This window comes from Narcine bancroftii, chromosome 2, assembly GCF_036971445.1.
Source record: "Narcine bancroftii isolate sNarBan1 chromosome 2, sNarBan1.hap1, whole genome shotgun sequence".
Classification (NCBI taxonomy): Eukaryota; Metazoa; Chordata; class Chondrichthyes; order Torpediniformes; family Narcinidae; genus Narcine; species Narcine bancroftii.
This window is the reverse complement of record NC_091470.1, coordinates 79,762,056-79,780,314: the sequence shown is the minus strand read 5'-3', so window position 1 is coordinate 79,780,314 and position 18,259 is coordinate 79,762,056. Positions and strand designations below refer to the sequence as shown.

Genomic DNA, 18,259 nt, shown 5'->3' with positions numbered 1-18,259 from the left:
TTACGGTTGATCTTTTACATCTGTTCACTTTCTCCAACTGACCCTGCATCATTGCATTCTCTTAATAACTAAAAATGGTTAATCACACATTTTGAGACTATGACCCTTTGGTTAGAGACAGCCAACCGAGGGTACAGTATTTCTACATCTTCCCTGTCAAGACACTTAAAAATGTTATATTTTTCCATCGAGATCACCCAAATTCAAAATAAATCCTGATAGTTCATCATCTAGTTCACTGAGTATTGATTTTACACACCAGATCTCCAGTTCATGAGCTCCTTTCATACTCAGCTGTTTATTTCCCATCCTTCATTGAAACACACTGGGCCGGGGGGCGTGGCAAGATGGCGTAAGGAATAGACGTGCCTTCCAGTCCTCTCCTGACTCTTTGTTATTGTTTTGTCTATAAGTGCCCATTGAAACTTTCTAAAAAGTTTATAAATAGTTAGAGGTGCTGAATTAGCTTCTAATGGTTCAATTGCTAAAAAAAAGTAAAAGAAAAACGACAACAGATCGTTAAGAAATTACATTTCCCGAAGTTATCTGAGCCTACCTGTTTACAAGAAGCCAGGACTCAGCGTGGAATGGATCCAAGAGGAGAAATGCAGGATTCGGCAACGGAGCTCCGCTCTGTACCGGTAGGGCTCTTTAAAGATGGCGCCCGGCAGCCTTTGGAACAATGGGCTAGCCAGGCGCGTGTATTTCAATCAACGCCCGCTATGAGCGCTGTCACTGAACCTTTGACAGTTGAAACAGCTGGGACGCCGCCAGCTGAAGACCCGACTTTAAAGAGACGTCCACCGATTGATGTAGCGGTGGCGCTGCGAAATGCACCACCAGTTATGAAGACTTCAACGGATCTTGATGTAATGAAGGCTTTTGATATAATATGGGTTAAGGATAACCTTGACTATCTGATACTGCTGAGGAGGTTGTGGCAGGGGTTTCTACACGGAGTCAGACTGCAAGAAAAGCAGTTAAACTAAGAGAAGGAATAGAAGACCCTATGACTCAGAAACAGCAGGATCCTATTTTCCCTGAATCTATTCCAGTTGATATACTTATTAAGAATCTTGAATTTAAGTTATCTTCTTCAATCAAAGAGATAGGTAAATTTTTGGTTCAAGTTAATACTAAGCTTAATACCTTGGTGGATATTAATACTCAACAGATGGTTGATTATGGAGCTTTTAAGCTTGAAACGAATGAAAGACTTGATGTTTGTGACCAAGGTATAGTTGAGGTACAAGATCAAATACAAGACGTAAATAAAACAATTGAAACTTTACAAATCCAGAATAAAAATTTAGCGAAAAAGGTTGACTATTTGGAGAATCAGTCCAGACGGAACAATGTAAAAATTATTGGCTTCCAGAAGATATAGAAGGACCAGATCCAAGAAAATTTTTTACCGATTGGATTCCACAAGTGTTAGGACAAAATAAGTTCCCGGAAGGTTTAATACTGGAACGTGCTCACCGAGCTCTGAGAAGAAAGCCTCTTCCAGGTCAGAATCCAAGACCTGTTCTGGTCCGTTGTTTAAACTATTATGATAGAGAGACAATTTTGCGTGTGGCTATTAGAAATGCGCAACAAAGTAGATCTCCTTTGATGGTCCAGAACAATCGTGTTTTTTTTAAATCCGGATTTGAGTCAAGAAGTTATTGTCTCAAAGACATGAATTTAATTTTGTGAAAGAAGTGCTATGGAAAAAAGGATATAAAGCAACATTTAGATACCTTGCAGTATTGAAGATTTTCCAGGATGGATGACAACCAAAATTTTTTAATAACCCTAAAAAAAGCTATGGACTTTGCTCAACTGTTACCAATCATGCAATTCCAGGAACGACGTAGTCCTCCACGGTCTCCAAAGAGAGTGGAGACGCAAGATGGGAATCGAATTTCAAGAAGAAATGGAAGCAATGGTGGTCGGAGTGACAAAGCTGATTTAAAAAAAAAATTTTTTTTTTCCCGAGAAGATTTAGATAATGATGATAGTTTAATGTGAAATGGGAGTTAGGAGGGGGGACTGGGTGGGCATTATTTTCCAGAAGTCGTCAGCTACGTGTGAGTTATCTCACACCCAATATTTTGTGGAAGTTACCGCATTGTGCGGTTCAGACAGGAGGAGGTAGTTGTAACCTCTTACCTGTTTTTTTTAATTATTTTTTTGGATTAAGGAGTGAAGTTTTTTTTTATTATTTTTTTTAATAATTTTCTTTTTTTTGTTGTAGTTTTAAGAGGGGATAAGGGGAGGGGGTCTTTTTTTTCTTGGTTTTTTTTTTCTTTTTTTTCTCTTCTTTTTCTTGTTGTGTTGTAAGAAAGGTCTAAATTAAAGTTTGCTTCTCTTAATGTCCAGGGTTTAAATAATCCTATTAAGCGTAAGAAAGTACTTGTTTACTTAAAAAAACTAAAAGTTGATGTGGCTTTTTTGCAGGAAACTTATTTAACAGATAAGGAACATTTGAAACTTAAACATGAATGGGTTGGACAAGTTTTTTTTATTCTTCATTTAATTTAAAGGCAAAAGGAGTGGCAATTTTGGTGTACAAGAATCTACTATTTCAGTTACAGAATGAAGAGAAAAATGGTGGAAGATTATTAAAACTGAATTGTACAATTTTTAACGAGGCTTGGACTTTGCTTGATGTTTATGCTCCAAATATTGAGGATACAGCTTTTGTTGTGGATATGTTTTTATTACTTGGACAAGTAAATTCTAATGTGATGATTGGGGGAGATTTAAATGTGGTACTGGAGCCTTTATTGGACAAGTATCCAAGAGTAATTAAGCCATTATATAATAATCAACTTGTTCCTTTTACACATACTGTTTGGTTTTGTGATCGATTGCAACAGTTTTGGAAAGGTATTCAATCTATTTTTAATAGTTTATATAATATCTATGTTGTATTAGATCCTGATATATTTTTATTAGGGAATATGCAATCATTAATTGACTTAGGCTTGATTGATTATTAGATTTCTTTTATTTATTTAGCCTTGGCGGTGGTCAGGAAATGTATAGCGCTTACTTGAAAAGATAGAAATATATTAACCTTAGATAGGTGGTATTTAGAAATGAAGTCTTGTTTAATTATGGAAAGGATATCTTTTTCAATTCAAGATAGGATGTCTTTTTATAAGCTGAAGTGGACTCCATTTGTTACATGCAATTAAGTTTGATTTAAATATGTTTTAGGTGTGATATTTTAGATTTGATAACTTTTTTTTAATTAGTATTTTTACCTGTTTTTTTTTTGTTTGTTTGTGAGTGTTTTTATTATTAACTTTATTAATTCTTCACTCTTTATTTTGGGGATGGGAGGGGTGGGTTTTTTTTATATATAGATTTTTTTTAGTGGCCGTATATATGGGGGGGGGGGGGGTTAGACTAATTTAAGTTAGGACATTAATGCTGTGTTGTAATAATAACTTTATTTTTATTTTTCTTTAAATGTAATTTTTTTTGTTTTATTCATGTGATAAAATCTTTAAATAAAGTTTAAAAAAAAAACACACTGGGCCCAATTTCCAACCTCCCTTTAAAATCATTTTACTTACTGTAATGAATATAGAACCATAAAACACTGCAGCACAGAAATAGACCCTTCTAGTCCGTGCCAAACTATTCTTCTGCCTAGTCCATTGACCTACACCCAGACCATATCCCTCCAGACCCCTTCCGTCCATGTAACTGTCCAATGTTTTCTTTAGATGTCAAAATTGAGCCTGCATTTATCAATTCAGCCAGTCAGAAAAGAAATCATCCACCATCACTCTCTGGCTTCTCCCGTAAACCCAATGTCCAATCCAATTTACTAACTCATTCTGAACAGCGACTGACTGAACTTCCTATGGAGGTCTTTGTCAAAGATCTTACTAAAATCCCTTTAGAAAACACCCATGACCTTTCCTTCATCAACTTTTCTGGTAAACTCTTCAAAAAAAATCTACAATGGAAAAACATGACCTAGCCCCCCCACCCCCCCACCCAATTCTCGGGCACCTCACTTGTTTCTAAGGACATGTTAAACATATCTGCCAGTGCCTCTGCAATTTTTATTTCAGCCTCCCTCAAGGTCCCAGGGAATACCTTGTTAGGCCCTGGAGACTTATCCACCTTTATTTGTATTCAGACAGAAAGCACCTGCTCCTCTTTAATCTGTATAGGTTTCACAACCTCACTGCTTGTGTGCCTCACTTCCAATGGACTATATACAGGAGAATTAAAAGCATCTGAGTATTAATTAGAAAAACAACCAACAGTCAAGAAAATTTGTCAATCCAGAACTGGTGCCCAGCATGCCAGTTTAATAGAGTTTTAATGTTCTGTTTCTATTCTCCTCACCCAAATAATTTATGTCGATCATGAACATCCAGAAAATTAACTCCCAACATGCAAGAACCAGACTAATCAATCATAAACTCCCAAAGTGAAAATTATGCACACAGTATTTTGAGTTAAAACACTTTCCTTCCTTAGGTTCCCTGGAGAATAAAGGAGGACAGATCTACCTTCAATATTCATAAATCCAGGGGCTCTGAAATTAAATTGTAAAAGATTTTTTGGGGGAATCTGAGTATTACTCACATTGATAACATTTATTGCCAATCCCAAATGACCAAAAAGTATTGGTGAGCTGCATTCTTGGATCATGCAGTCCTTCAATGTGGTGAGAGAGAAAATTTCAGAGGTTTAGACCTATCAATATATCCTCATGTTAGGAATGGTGTGTAACTTTCATGGTTACCTGCAGATAGCAGTGCTCCCATGAGATTATTGCCCTCGTCCTTCTTGGTAGTAGATTTTGCAAATTTTGGAGATGCTATTGGAGTAGCCTGCAATACAATTTGTAAATGTAACACATTGTAGCCATTGTACATGGTTGGGAAGTTAGTAATGCTTAGATGTGGATGTGTGTCCATTGGTGTTTTGAAAATTGTGGCTCAGCACACTATCCATGCAAGTACAGAATGTAGATGGTGGAAGATGTTGGGTGTCAAGAACTGAGTCACTCAATAAAAGATACAAAAGCCTCTAAACTGCTCACAGACTTACTGTTTGTATGGCTGGCTTAGTTGAGTTCCTGGACCACGGTGACTTTCAGATTGGTGACAGTGAGGGATTTCAAATAGTGACCTTCAGAAAAAATCTTCCAATCATGATAGTATTTTATGAATGGGCCCCACATTTTTCAAATTGAAACTTTCTATAATATTGTATCTAATTTTCTCCAAGCTTAAGTAGGTCATTACATCATGCAACCACTGTGTATGAATAGGTGACTAGTCTGTTTCAATAAAATTGTCTAATGTAGTTTACTGTTTCTATCCAGAATTATTTTTTAAAATATTGTTGAATAAACAAATATGTAAAGGTTTTTAAAATTTATATTTATATTAATTTGTGATATGTATATGACATAGTCTGTTGTTTTATTAGAAACTTTGTATACAAGATTTATATATTAAACTAAAAAAAATATTTTAAAAATAAAAGATAGTTGGCACACTCCGTAGGACGTAATTAATTGATTTATGTATTAGGCTCCATAGGGGTAGTAAGGGGGGAGATTTTAGTTGGGGGGGGATAATAGGGGATTAATGTGTATTTTAATATCAGTCCATTGTTAGAATGTTGTTTTTATATATATATATTTGCATTTTATAATATATAAATACAGTTTATAAAAAATAAATAAGACAGTGAGGGATTTCAGGATTATACAATGCAGAGGGCAAGAAACTTCAAATTCCTGGGTGTACAGGGGTATAATGGAGAGCATTTTGACTGTTTGCATCATTGCCTGATGGGTGCCAATTTTCAGGACAGGAACAGGCACCAGAGGTTGTAAACATGGTCTGCGCCATCAATGGGCACGAGTCTTCACTCTATTAAGGACATCTTTAAGAGGCGGCGCCTCAAGACATCAGCTTCCACCATCAAGGGGCCCTCATCACCCTGACCTTGTCCTTTTCTCACTGCTACCATCAAGAAAGAGATATAGGAGCCTGAAGACACAAAGTCAACATTACAAAATCAGCTTCTCATCTGCCATCAGATTTCTGAACAGACAAAAGAACATTATCTCACTTTTCCTCTTTTTGACTCGTTATTTACTCTTTTTAAAACCTGTATTCACAGAATTGTAATTTATATTTATCTTTGCACCTTGATCTGCACAAAACAGGTCATGTCCATGTCAATAAATCTGATTCTAATTGCCACTTGACAACATTGTTGAAGATTATGAGTTCACTGGTAATTAGCTAGATGGAATTTGTCCTGCTTTTTATGAAAGGGACATGACGGGGCAATTTTTCAATTTATAAGGTTGTGTACCCCTGGACCAAAATAACAGAGAAGTGGTTATAGGCTTTCATTTTCACAGCTGGAATATCTTTGTCATATCTAATCATAGTTTGATATCACATGAATTGAATTGGCTGAAGGCTAGCTTCTGGGATGGATCAGCCATTCAGCACGTTAGGTTAAACGTGGTTGCAAAGACTTAACCTTAGCGTTCATCTGCTGGGCTCTTGTGCTGTTCTTTGATTTCTTTCTCTAAATTGGCCTCAAAATGGTCAAACAATAGATCTTTGCTGATCAGTTGATTGAAAGATCACTTAATTGTCCATGAGCAATTAGGTCAACATGCTGACCTAATGCTGCTTGCGACAATTTTTGAGGCAGGGTTGATCTTATTGACTTGGCAGAAATAGTTCAGTGAGGATCAGTCAGTAGTCAGTAAACAAGATTCAGCTCAGCCCGAAGTTCTATAAAAATTAGTCGGCGATTTTAATCAGGCCTGCATCAAGAAAACCCTGCCCAACTACCACCAGCACGTAACCTGCTATACCAGAGGTCCAGGAACACTCGATCACTGCTATACCAAAATAAGGAAGGCCTAAGACCACATTTTGGCAAGTTGGATCACCTGGCTGTGCTCCTTCTGCCTTCATACAGGCAGCCTGAAAAGAGGCTCCAGGAATCAGGACAGCTAGAAGGTGGTCACAGGAGGCTGAAGAACAGTTACACAACTTCCTTGTCAGCAGATTGGGTGGTGTTTAAAGGCTCAGCTGAGGTTCATTCTGAATGATTACTCCAGGGATGTCACAGACTTTATCAAAATGGCTGTGGACAAGTGTGTCCCCACCAAATCATTCAGTGTTTTCCCCAACCCTGGATGAATAATGATATCTGGAACCTGCTGAGAGCCAGATCACAGGCTTTTAAGTCCGGAGATCCAGATCAATATAGAAGGAGCAGGTATGACCTGCGTAAAGCTATCTCCCAGCAAAAGTGGAGATTCCGGATGAAAATGAAAACAACAAGGGACATCTGACAGCTGTTGCAATACTTAAATGCCATAATCTACTCCAAAACCAAATCTGGTGCAGTCGCAAAAGGTAAAGCTTTGCTCCCAAAGAAATTCGCCCAATTTGACAACAGTAACAGCAAAGAACCACCCCTCCATACACCCTGATGATCCCACCCTGTCCGTATCAGAAGATGACCATCTTCAGAAGAGTGAATCTGAGGAAAGCATTCAGCACTGGCCGAGTATTAAAAATCTGTGCTGACCAGCTTATTAATGTATTCATGGATATTTTCAATACCTCACTACAAGTGTAGCACCCACCCATTTCAAACAGACGTCAATCATAAACCAAGAGTGTAGTAACCTGCCTTAATGACTATTGGCCAGTAGCACTTACATCAACAGTAATGAAATGTTTTGAAAGGCTGGTATTGACACACATCAGCTTCGGTCTGAGCAGTCACATGGATACATTCCAGGTCACCTATTGTAGCAACATATCTACGGCTGATGCCATCTCATGGGCTCTACACAAAGCCCTGGAACACCTTGTCAGTAAAGATGCATTCATCAGGATGCTCTTTATTGACTCAGCACCCCATCATGTAATTGGATTATGGATTTCCTCACCTCCAGACCACAATCAGTGAGGATTGGCGAGAACATCTCCTCCACAAACTCCATCAATACCAGAGCACCATAGGGCTGCCTTCTTAACCCCTTACTTTACTCACTTTACACCTATGACTGTGTGGCTCAGTACAACAATAACACCATCTACAAATTTTCCGACAAGACCAATGTAATAGGTTGTATAAAGAAATGTGATGAGTTAGCATACAGGAGGGAGACAGAAAACTTGGCTGAATGGTGCACCAACAACAACCTTGTCACCAAAACTAAGGAAGTAATTGTTAACTTCAGGAAGGGAAAGCCAGGAGGAGTCACGTGATGGAGTAGTGGCCGGACGGTGAACTCCAGCCCTCTCCAGAAAAGTCGCGAAAAACAAGAGAAAATACAAAGGCACAGAAATACAAGTTAAAGAAAAGTGAATATAAAGGTGGAAAGAAGATGGAGACAAAAGGAGAAAAATCAAAATCAACGGAAAGAAGAGAGGAAGAGAAGACAACGGAGGAAAAAGGTGAAGGCCTTACCTGTCCGAAGAGGCCCGCTGTGGAGAGAAGACCCCACTACCTCAGGTCGGTAGAAAGAGAACTACAACAATGGCTCACAGAGCCGAGTAAAAGTGCGCAACCGCGCATGCGCGAGGAGTCGCGCATGCGCGATGCGCATGAAAAAAAACACACCGACGGGAGGGGGGACCAGCTGGGGAGTCGATCTCCACAGCCGGCAACGACAGCTGCAGAACACCTGCAGCAAGAAGAGACCACAGAAGACAATGGAAACAAGAAAGAAGAGGAGGAAAGGGCAGCAAAGAAACAACAGATGGTCAACCTAGAAGAAGAAGAAGAGGAAGAGGAAGAGTACAGGGAAATAGAAGAAGAAAAGAAAGGCAAGGTAAAGGAGGTACTTGCTCTTGTTAGAGGATACATGGAGTCATTTAAAGAATGGCAAACACAGGAATTCAATGATTTAAGAAGAAGAATAAACAACACAGAAAAGAAAATAAATAAAATGGATATGACCTTAACAGAAATGGGGAAAAAAATGGACAAGATGGAAGAACGGGCAATAGCAGCAGAAATGGAGGTAGAAGACTTAAAAAAGAAATTGGAGGAATCTAATAAAAAAACTAAAGAGACACAAGAATTACTAGCCCAAAAAATAGATATAATGGAAAATTATAACAGAAGAAATAACATAAAGATAGTGGGCCTTAAGGAAGATGTAGAAGGCAAGAATATGAGGGAGTTTATAAAAGAATGGATCCCTAAGGCCCTAGGATGTCCAGAACTACAGCAAGAAATGGATATAGAAAGGGCACATAGAGCATTGGCCCCTAAACCACAACCACAACAAAAACCAAGATCTATTGTAGTAAAATTCCTAAGATATACTACAAGAGAAAAGGTACTGGAGAAGACAATGGAAAAAGTAAGAGAGGGCAACAAACCACTGGAGTATAAAGGGCAAAAAATCTTCATTTATCCAGATATAAGCTTTGAACTCCTAAAGAAGAGAAAAGAGTTCAATGCAGCAAAAGCGATTTTATGGAAGAAAGGATATAAATTTACACTGAAGCATCCTGCGGTATTGAAAATATTTATTCCAGGACAACAAAACAGACTATTCTCGGATCCAGAAGAAGCACGAAAATTTGCAGAACAATTACAAAAATAGACTGAGGGATGAAGACGGGTAATGAGAGCAAAAATTATCACGATTGATATGTATGTGGGTAAAGACAAAAATAGACTGAGGGATGAAGACGGGTAAGGAGGGTAAAAATGACCACGATTGATATGTATGCGGGTAAAGAGGTATAAGAGTGAATAGAGACAATGGGCATATGTGAAAGTATCTGTAATTAGAGGAAAACATAGAGAGTATAGACAAGAATTAATAAGGGAAGGTAATGGAATAGAGAGAATAAGGAGGGAACTAAAAGAGTGACCTTTGTGACATATAAAAAATGAAATCTTTTCTGGGGGGGGCTGGGTGGGGGGAAAAGAGCGGTCACTGCAAAATCAGTTGACGCTTGCGAGTGGATTCGCAAATCCAAATGGAGAGGGGAGATGTGGTTGTCCGACAAGGGATAAAGGGCAACTCAGGAGGGGAAGGGGAGATTGGGGATAAAGAAGATAGAAATAGGAGAATAAGGAAAATGTTGGATGTTGTAGGAATGTTGTCTGGTAAAGAGTTGAAAATAAGAAAACAGAAATGGAAAAGGAGGAAAGGTAATGATGGAAAAACGGAAAGAGAAGATAAACAAAATATAAAATGGCTACGCTGAACTATATGACTCTAAATATTAATGGAATACATAACCAAATTAAAAGGAAGAAACTACTAAATTTACTGAAAAAGGAAAAAATAGATATAGCATTTGTCCAAGAAACACATTTAACTGAATTGGAGCACAAGAAATTAAAGAGAGATTGGGTAGGACATGTAACAGCAGCATCGTATAATTCAAAAGCAAGAGGAGTGGCTATATTAATTAGCAAAAATGTGCCATTTAAAATAGAAGAGGAAATAATAGATCCAGCAGGGAGATATGTTATGATAAAATGTCAGATATATTCAGAGCTTTGGAATCTACTTAATATATATTCACCTAACGAAGAAGATCAAAAGTTTATGCAAGATATCTTTTTGAAGGTAGCTAATACGCAAGGGAACATACTAATAGGAGGGGATTTCAATCTGAATTTGGATCCAAATATGGATAAAACGGGGAAAAAAATTAACAGGAAGAACAAAGTAACCAAATTTATAATTAAATCAATGCAAGAAATGAAACTTGTGGACATATGGAGGAAACAAAACCCAAAAGAAAAGGAATACTCATACTACTCGACTAGACATAAAACATACTCAAGGATAGACCTATTCCTGTTATCAGCCCACATACAAGGGAGAGTTAGGAAAACGGAATATAAAGCTAGACTATTATCGGACCACTCACCCCTGTTGTTGGCAATAGAGCTAGAAGACATCCCTCCAAGAATGTATAGATGGAGATTAAACCCCATGCTACTTAAAAGACAGGATTTTAGAGAATTTATTGAAAAACAATTAAAAATGTACTTTGAAGTAAATACGGAATCAGTGGAAGATAAGTTTATACTATGGGACGCAATGAAAGCATTCATTAGAGGGCAAATAATAAGTTATGCAACCAAGATGAAGAAGGACTATAATCAGGAAACAGAGCAGTTGGAAAGGGAAATAATAAACATAGAAAAAAAATTAGCAATAAAGGAAGATACAACCAAAAGAAGAGAATTGGCGGATAAAAAAATAAAATATGAAACATTACAAACATATAAGGTGGAGAAGAATATAATGAAGACAAAACAGAAATATTATGAACTAGGGGAAAAAACACACAAAATCCTAGCATGGCAGCTTAAGACAGAGCAAACTAAGAAAATGGTATTGGCAACAAGGAAAAAAGACAAACAAATTACATATAATCCAAAAGAAATTAAGGAAAACTTCAGAGAATTCTATGAACAATTATACCGAACCGAAAACGAAGGGAAAGAAGGGAAAATAGATGAATTTTTGACTAAAATTGAACCACCAAAACTACAAATAGAGGAACAAAATAAATTAACAGAACCATTTGGAACAGTAGAAATACAAGAGATAATAAAAAATTTACCAAATAATAAGACACCAGGAGAGGATGGACTCCCAATAGAATTCTACAAAACATTTAAAGACCTAATAATACCGCCCCTCCTGGATGTAATCAACCAGATTGATGAGACACAAAACTTACCAGATTCATGTAAAACAGCAATAATTACAGTGATACTAAAACAAGGGAAAGATCCACTCTCACCAGCGTCATATAGACCAATATCTCTGCTAAACACAGATTATAAGATAATAGCTAAACTATTAGCGAACAGATTAGCAGAACAGGTACCGAAAATGGTAAATTTAGACCAAACTGGATTTATCAAAAAAAGACGCACAACAGACAATATTTGTAAATTTATTAACTTAATTCATGCAGTAGAAGGAAATAAAGCACCGGCAGTAGCAGTTGCTTTAGACGCAGAGAAGGCCTTCGACAGAGTAGAATGGAATTACTTGTTCAAAGTATTGCAAAAATTCAGTTTACCGGAGAAGTATATTAATTGGATTAAAGCATTATATAAGGGACCGTTAGCGAAAGTGACAGTAAATGGACATGTATCAAAGCAATTTAACTTAAGCAGGTCAACGCGGCAGGGATGCCCACTATCACCATTATTGTTTGCGCTAGCTATAGAACCACTAGCAGAATCGATAAGAAGAGATAATAATATAAAAGGAATAAAAATAAAAGACAGGGAATATAAAATCAGTCTGTTTGCGGATGATGTGATAGTGTACTTAACAGAACCAGAACTATCAATAAAAGAACTATATAAGAAATTGAAGGAATATGGAGAAGTGTCGGGATACAAGATAAACGTAAATAAAAGTGAAGCAATGCCTATGAATAACGCGGATTTCTCAAAATTTAAGGAGGAATCCCCATTCAGATGGCAAACGCAGGCAATAAGATACCTAGGTGTGCAAATAAACAAAAATCTAGGCCAATTATATAAACTCAATTACAATCCACTAATGAAAAAATTACAGGACGATTTAGAGCATTGGAAAGAGCTACCACTAACACTGATAGGAAGGATAAACTGTATTAAAATGAACATTTTTCCAAGGATACTATACTTATTTCAGGCATTGCCAATACAACTGACAGAAAAATTCTTCAAAGAGTTAAAGAAAATAATAAGGAGATTTTTATGGAGAGGGGGGAAACCGAGGATAGCACTAGACAAATTAACAGAATGGTATAAACAAGGAGGCTTACAATTGCCAAACTTCAAAAATTATTATAGAGCCGCACAATTAAGGTACCTATCAGATTTTTATCAAACAAGGGAAAAACCAGACTGGACGAGACTAGAATTAGATAAAATAGGGGAAAAGATACCTGAACACATATTATATAAATGGGACGAAAAATTGGTACTACATAGAACTTCTCCAGTATTACACCATCTCCTCAATATATGGAAGAAGATTCATGTAGAAAGAAATAAAATAAATTACCAAATACCAAAACTAATATTGACGCAAAATAAGCTACTCCCTTTTACAATAGACAACCTTGCCTTTAGAAAATGGGAAAAAAAAGGGATTAAAAGAATAGAAAATTGTTTTTCAGGAAGTAGATTCTTATCCTTTGAACAAATGAGAGATAAGTACAATATAACGGGAGATACAGCGCTGGCATATTACCAACTGAGATCCTACTTGAAAGATAAATTAGGAAGCAACTTGAGTTTACCAGAGGGAAGTAACCTTGAATATGTGATTACAGATACAATGTTAATCAAAAGATTTATAAAAAATATGTATATTAAACTGCAAGAAAAGGAAAATGAGGAAACAAATGGTAAAACTAAACAAAAATGGGAACAAGATTTAAATATAAAGATAAAAAAGGAAACATGGGAGAAGTTATGCTCTGGAACGATGAGAAATACAATAAATACGAGGCTGCGTATGATACAATATAATTGGTTACACAGACTATACATTACACCGCAAAAGTTAAATAAATGGGACCCAACAGTATCTGATAGATGTTTTCGATGTAAAAAAGAAAGGGGAACAACAATTCATGCAATCTGGACATGTGAGAGAGTAGAAAAATTTTGGGATGATCTCAATCAGATATTAAATAAAATAACAGAAAACAATATACCAAAGAATCCAGAGATCTTTCTCCTAAGTAACATAAAAAATAAAGAATTTGGAATTGACTTGGAGGATGCACAAAAAAGATTTGTTAAGATAGCCCTAGCTGTAGCAAAAAAATGTATTATGTCAACCTGGAAATTGGAAGATAATTTGAAAATACAACAATGGTATATAGAAATGAATAAATGTATTCCATTAGAAAAAATAACATATAGTTTAAGAAATAATATTGAAATATTCGAACAAGTATGGGAGCCTTACATTAAATACAATAGCGAAAACCTACCGGGAACAAACATTACCTAAGTTGATGGAAGGAGAAGAAAAGAAAAGAATGGACTCAGTAGAATTTCTGGTGTATTTTTGTTGAATGACAACATTGTCTAACTGAATTAATGCAACCTAGATTGTATAACTAAAATGGATGAGAGGGGGGGGGATGGGGGGTGGCTTGGGAGGAGGGAGGGGGGAGGGAGAAAAAGTCACTGTAAATGTGTGGAAAAGAAAAAGTGTATATCATGGCTATTGTGATTTATGGTGTGAAAAATAAAAAATTTAAAAAAAAAAGGAAGGGAAAGCCAGAGGTATACAATCCAGTGATCATTGGGGGTTCAGAGGTGGAGAGGGTGAACACATTTAGGTTCTTGGAAGATCTTTCCCAGACCTAACACATTAAAGGCACGGTGAAGAATACCAGCCCCTCTACTTCGTCATGAGTTTGCAGAGGTTTAGTGTGACATCCTGCAGCAATCATCAAGGAGCCACACCATTCAACACACCCTCTTGCTGCTGCCAACAGGAAAGACTCACATCACCATGTTCAGGAACAGCTGCTACCCCTCCATCAGACTTCTCAATGACACACTCAGTCAGGGACTCATTTAATTACTTACTTGCAAAATTCATTTTTTAAAATTCTTTCTGTATTGTACATTGTTTAGTCATTATCTGTTTAGAGTTCTTTATATGTATACACTGGGTTTTTTTTTGCACTACAAATTAATGCAGAAGAAGAATCTTAGGGTGGTATGTGATGTCATGCAAGTACTTTTGACAATAAATCTGAAATCAGGATATGCCAAGCCATGATGACAGTATGCAGTACTACAGCTAATATTCTACAGCACCTCATAAATGCTGCTTTGACTTGACAGATATGGCCTGAGCCCACCCCATATTGACATACCGCATAACAAAAGGCATTCTAATCCAAAGATAGAAGTGTCACTTCTTTTAATGTTATTGTAGATGGAGATGTAGATTGGAGAGGACAAAAAACAAGTAGGGTTCATTCACTCCCTACCACACACTGTCCTTCAGGACCCAGACACTATTGGAGTTACCAAATCATTCTTTGTGGTGGATGACGAGGATCCCAATTCAGAATAAATTGTTCATCTCTTACTACATAAAGCAACTCCTAGCCATCTGCTGAGGAAGGACGGTGGGTAATTTCCTTGCCCACGTTTGGCCTGAGCCTGGACTTTTGCTGAAGGTGACTGTCTCCCACCGCAAGACATTGGCCGAATCAGCAGGGGCCCGGAGTTCGGGTTGTTGAAACTCACCGACGACAGCAAACACCAGGAAGAACGGGCACCTCGGTCGTGCTCTCACAGGCCTCGGAGGCGCGGCTCACCTCTTTCAAAGTTACCGTTGCCTCAGGCGCGGGGCCGCGACCCCGCAGCACCACCGCTCCCCGATACCCTCGCGCCGCCGTCCGTTGGTTCCGCCGTCTCCCAACCGCTTCCTCTGACCTCAACGCTCTCGCGCGCCAACACTCTCCTCTCGTCTTTTCCAAAATTCCGCGCCACCTGGCGATGACATCATGACGCAGGCGCTTGCGCATGCGCAGTCCTCTCTGGCTGCCTCGATGGAGACTGGAGTGGTTTTTCCACCGCTGCCATTCGGGCTCGAGGTGAAGGAAATTTTGATGCTACTGTTTGACCTCAGATTAGGAGGATGCGGGTCCTATTATTGAGTGGATGAATGCTGCCCGGCTTGCTGAATGCAGCCGTTGTGATTGCAGAAAACACACACACTGAAATGCTGGAGGAACTCAGCCGGTCTATAAAACGCAAAGATATCTGACGACGTTTCGAGCCTGAGCCCTTCAAGGAATCAGGAAGCCGAAGCAGGAAATCTCAGAATTCAGGCAATGCTGCTTGGGGGAGGAATCCAGACCAACAAAAGGTGCTAATGGGATAGGATAAGGGAGGAGGAGGAACGAATGTATCATGTTTATGCGAAAGAAGACAGGGAAGGAAGAGGTGGGGGAGGGGGCAACAAAAAGCAGGTCAATATTAATGCCCAGTCGGAAGGTGAGGTGTTCTTCCCAGTGGCATCACTGAGGTTGGATTCACCTCCTCCTGTACCAGACCATACAGAATCCTTAGTAATGTTTTTTGTACTTGTAGTGCATAACCACAAAGACTAGGCTGAGGGAATGATAGGCTTTAGTGTTCAGAAGAACCTTGCTGGCCCAGATCCAGGTATAGGAATGGCAGAAAGGGAGAGGTGACTCGACCTTAATGGCCCAGGACCATGGGGGAGGAGTCATAGGGTATGAGTCATCAGTGGGTGGGCCAGCTCCAGATATACAGTAGTCAACCATAACTATATACAATGGAGGAAACATCACCACAGTACTCAGGTTACTAGAAAATTGTAATTCCCGTACATCACGGAATGTAATGGCAATAGTAGTGAGAATTTTTAAAAACTAGTATAATTTAAAATTACACCTTTAAATTACAATTTCACATGCATAGCATAAATGTGTTTACATTCACATCATTTCATGCAGTTAAAGTGAAAATTTGGTAAGAAAACAAATACTAATTACAACAATATTAAAGCCAAAACACCAGAAAATTTGACAAAAGCAGTAATTATAAAATCACCAGCTGCAATGAAAACAACAGTGTAAGTGCAGTCGAAACCACGTGATTTGAAGCATCATTATAATTGGGTAATAATGACAGCTCTGATCAGAGTGCATTAGAAGGTTCAAAAAGTAAATTAGCATAGAGTTTTAGCCTTGTAGGCATACAAAAAATGTTTTTGTTATATTTTTTATAAAAAATAATAAATGCTGAACCATTACACAAATATTACAGACAGTTATTTTGTTGTCACCCCCTCTGATCGTGTCACCTAATGCGGTGTGCACCTCCTGCACCCCCACGTGGCACCAGTGGTTGTTCCTCCAATTTGCGTATGATCTCAGTCTTGCAATGCATGACGCCATGGATGTGTCAACAAAGGAATGGGATGAGGGATTGAAATGGGTGGTCACTGGGAATTCTGCGCCATTCCGGCAGACAGCTGAGAAACTTAACAAAGTGTCCAATCTCTGATGCAGAAGAGACCACAATGGGAGCATCAAATGCTGTAGATGACCCCTTCAGATTCACATGAAAACTTGTTTCACTTGGAAGGGCTATTTGGAGCCCTGAATGGTCGTGCAAAAAGAGCTCCTGCAGTCACGGGTAGGTCCCAAGGGAACGATTGGTAGGGAGGGAGGAGTGGACATGAGAGTCACAGAGTTGGCAGTCTCTGCAGAAGGTGGAGAAGGGAGGAAAGAGGAATATAGGTCTAGTGGTGGTATCACATAGTAGGTGGTGGAAATGGCAGAGGAAAATATGAAGGATGCGGAAGCTGGTGGGATGGAAGGTGAAGACGAGAGGAATCCTGCCGTTGCGCGTTGGAGCAGAGGGGGCCAGGGCAGATGTCTGGGAAATGGAGGATATGTGGGTGAGTGCCAAATTGATGATGGTAGAGGGAAATCCACGTTGTTTAAAGAAGGAGGTCATATCCATCTAGCAACACACTCCCTTTCCTTGATCTTTCCTGTCTCCATCTCGGGAGACAAACTTTCAACAGACATCTACAAATCCACCACCTCCCACAGCTACCTTGACTACACCTCCTCCCACTTTGTCCCCTGTAAAGATTCCATTCCATTTTCTCAATTCATCCATCTCCATTGCATCTTCACCCAGAATGAGGATTTCCATGCCAGATCATCAGAGAAGGCCTCCTCCTTCAAACAACGTGGCTTTTCCTCTACCACCATCAACTCAGCACTCACCCAGAGCTCCTGTTGTGGTCTGCTCTACATCGGAGAGACTGGATGCAGACTGGGAGATAGCTTTGTTGAGAACCTCAGCTCTGTCCGCTGCAATAGTAAGAATTTCCCAGTGACTACCCATTTCAATACTCCATCCCATTGCCTTGCTTACATATCACTGCCAGACTGAGACCACCCACAAATTGGAAGAACAACACTTTCATCTTCTGACTGGGCACCCTCCAACTGGATGGCATTAATATCAACTTCTCTGGCTTTTGTTTAAATCTTCCCTATGATAAATTACCTTGTCCCTTATGGTATCCAATTAACACCTTTTGTTGGTCTGGATTCCTCCCCCAGCCAGCATTGTCTGAATTCTGAGACTTGATGAGATTTCCTGCTTCTGGCTCATTCTGCTTATTCCTTGAAGAAGGACTCAAACCTGAAACAGTGGCAATACATAT

General features: G+C 38.6%; 1 protein-coding gene across 2 annotated transcripts in view; it reads right to left on the bottom strand.

Annotated features, from left to right (window-relative positions):
* The window catches only part of rad51 (RAD51 recombinase), a 62,998-nt gene extending 47,458 nt beyond the window's left edge, over positions 1–15,540 (bottom strand). Inside the window, exon 1 of one of the 2 annotated variants that reach the window (XM_069917214.1) lies at positions 15,289–15,540. The gene's annotated coding sequence lies outside the window, so the exon portion shown is untranslated. The remainder of the gene's footprint in view (positions 1–15,288) is intronic. The other variant, XM_069917215.1, reaches the window with a different exon arrangement.
* Positions 15,541–18,259: the final 2,719 nt, after the last annotated feature.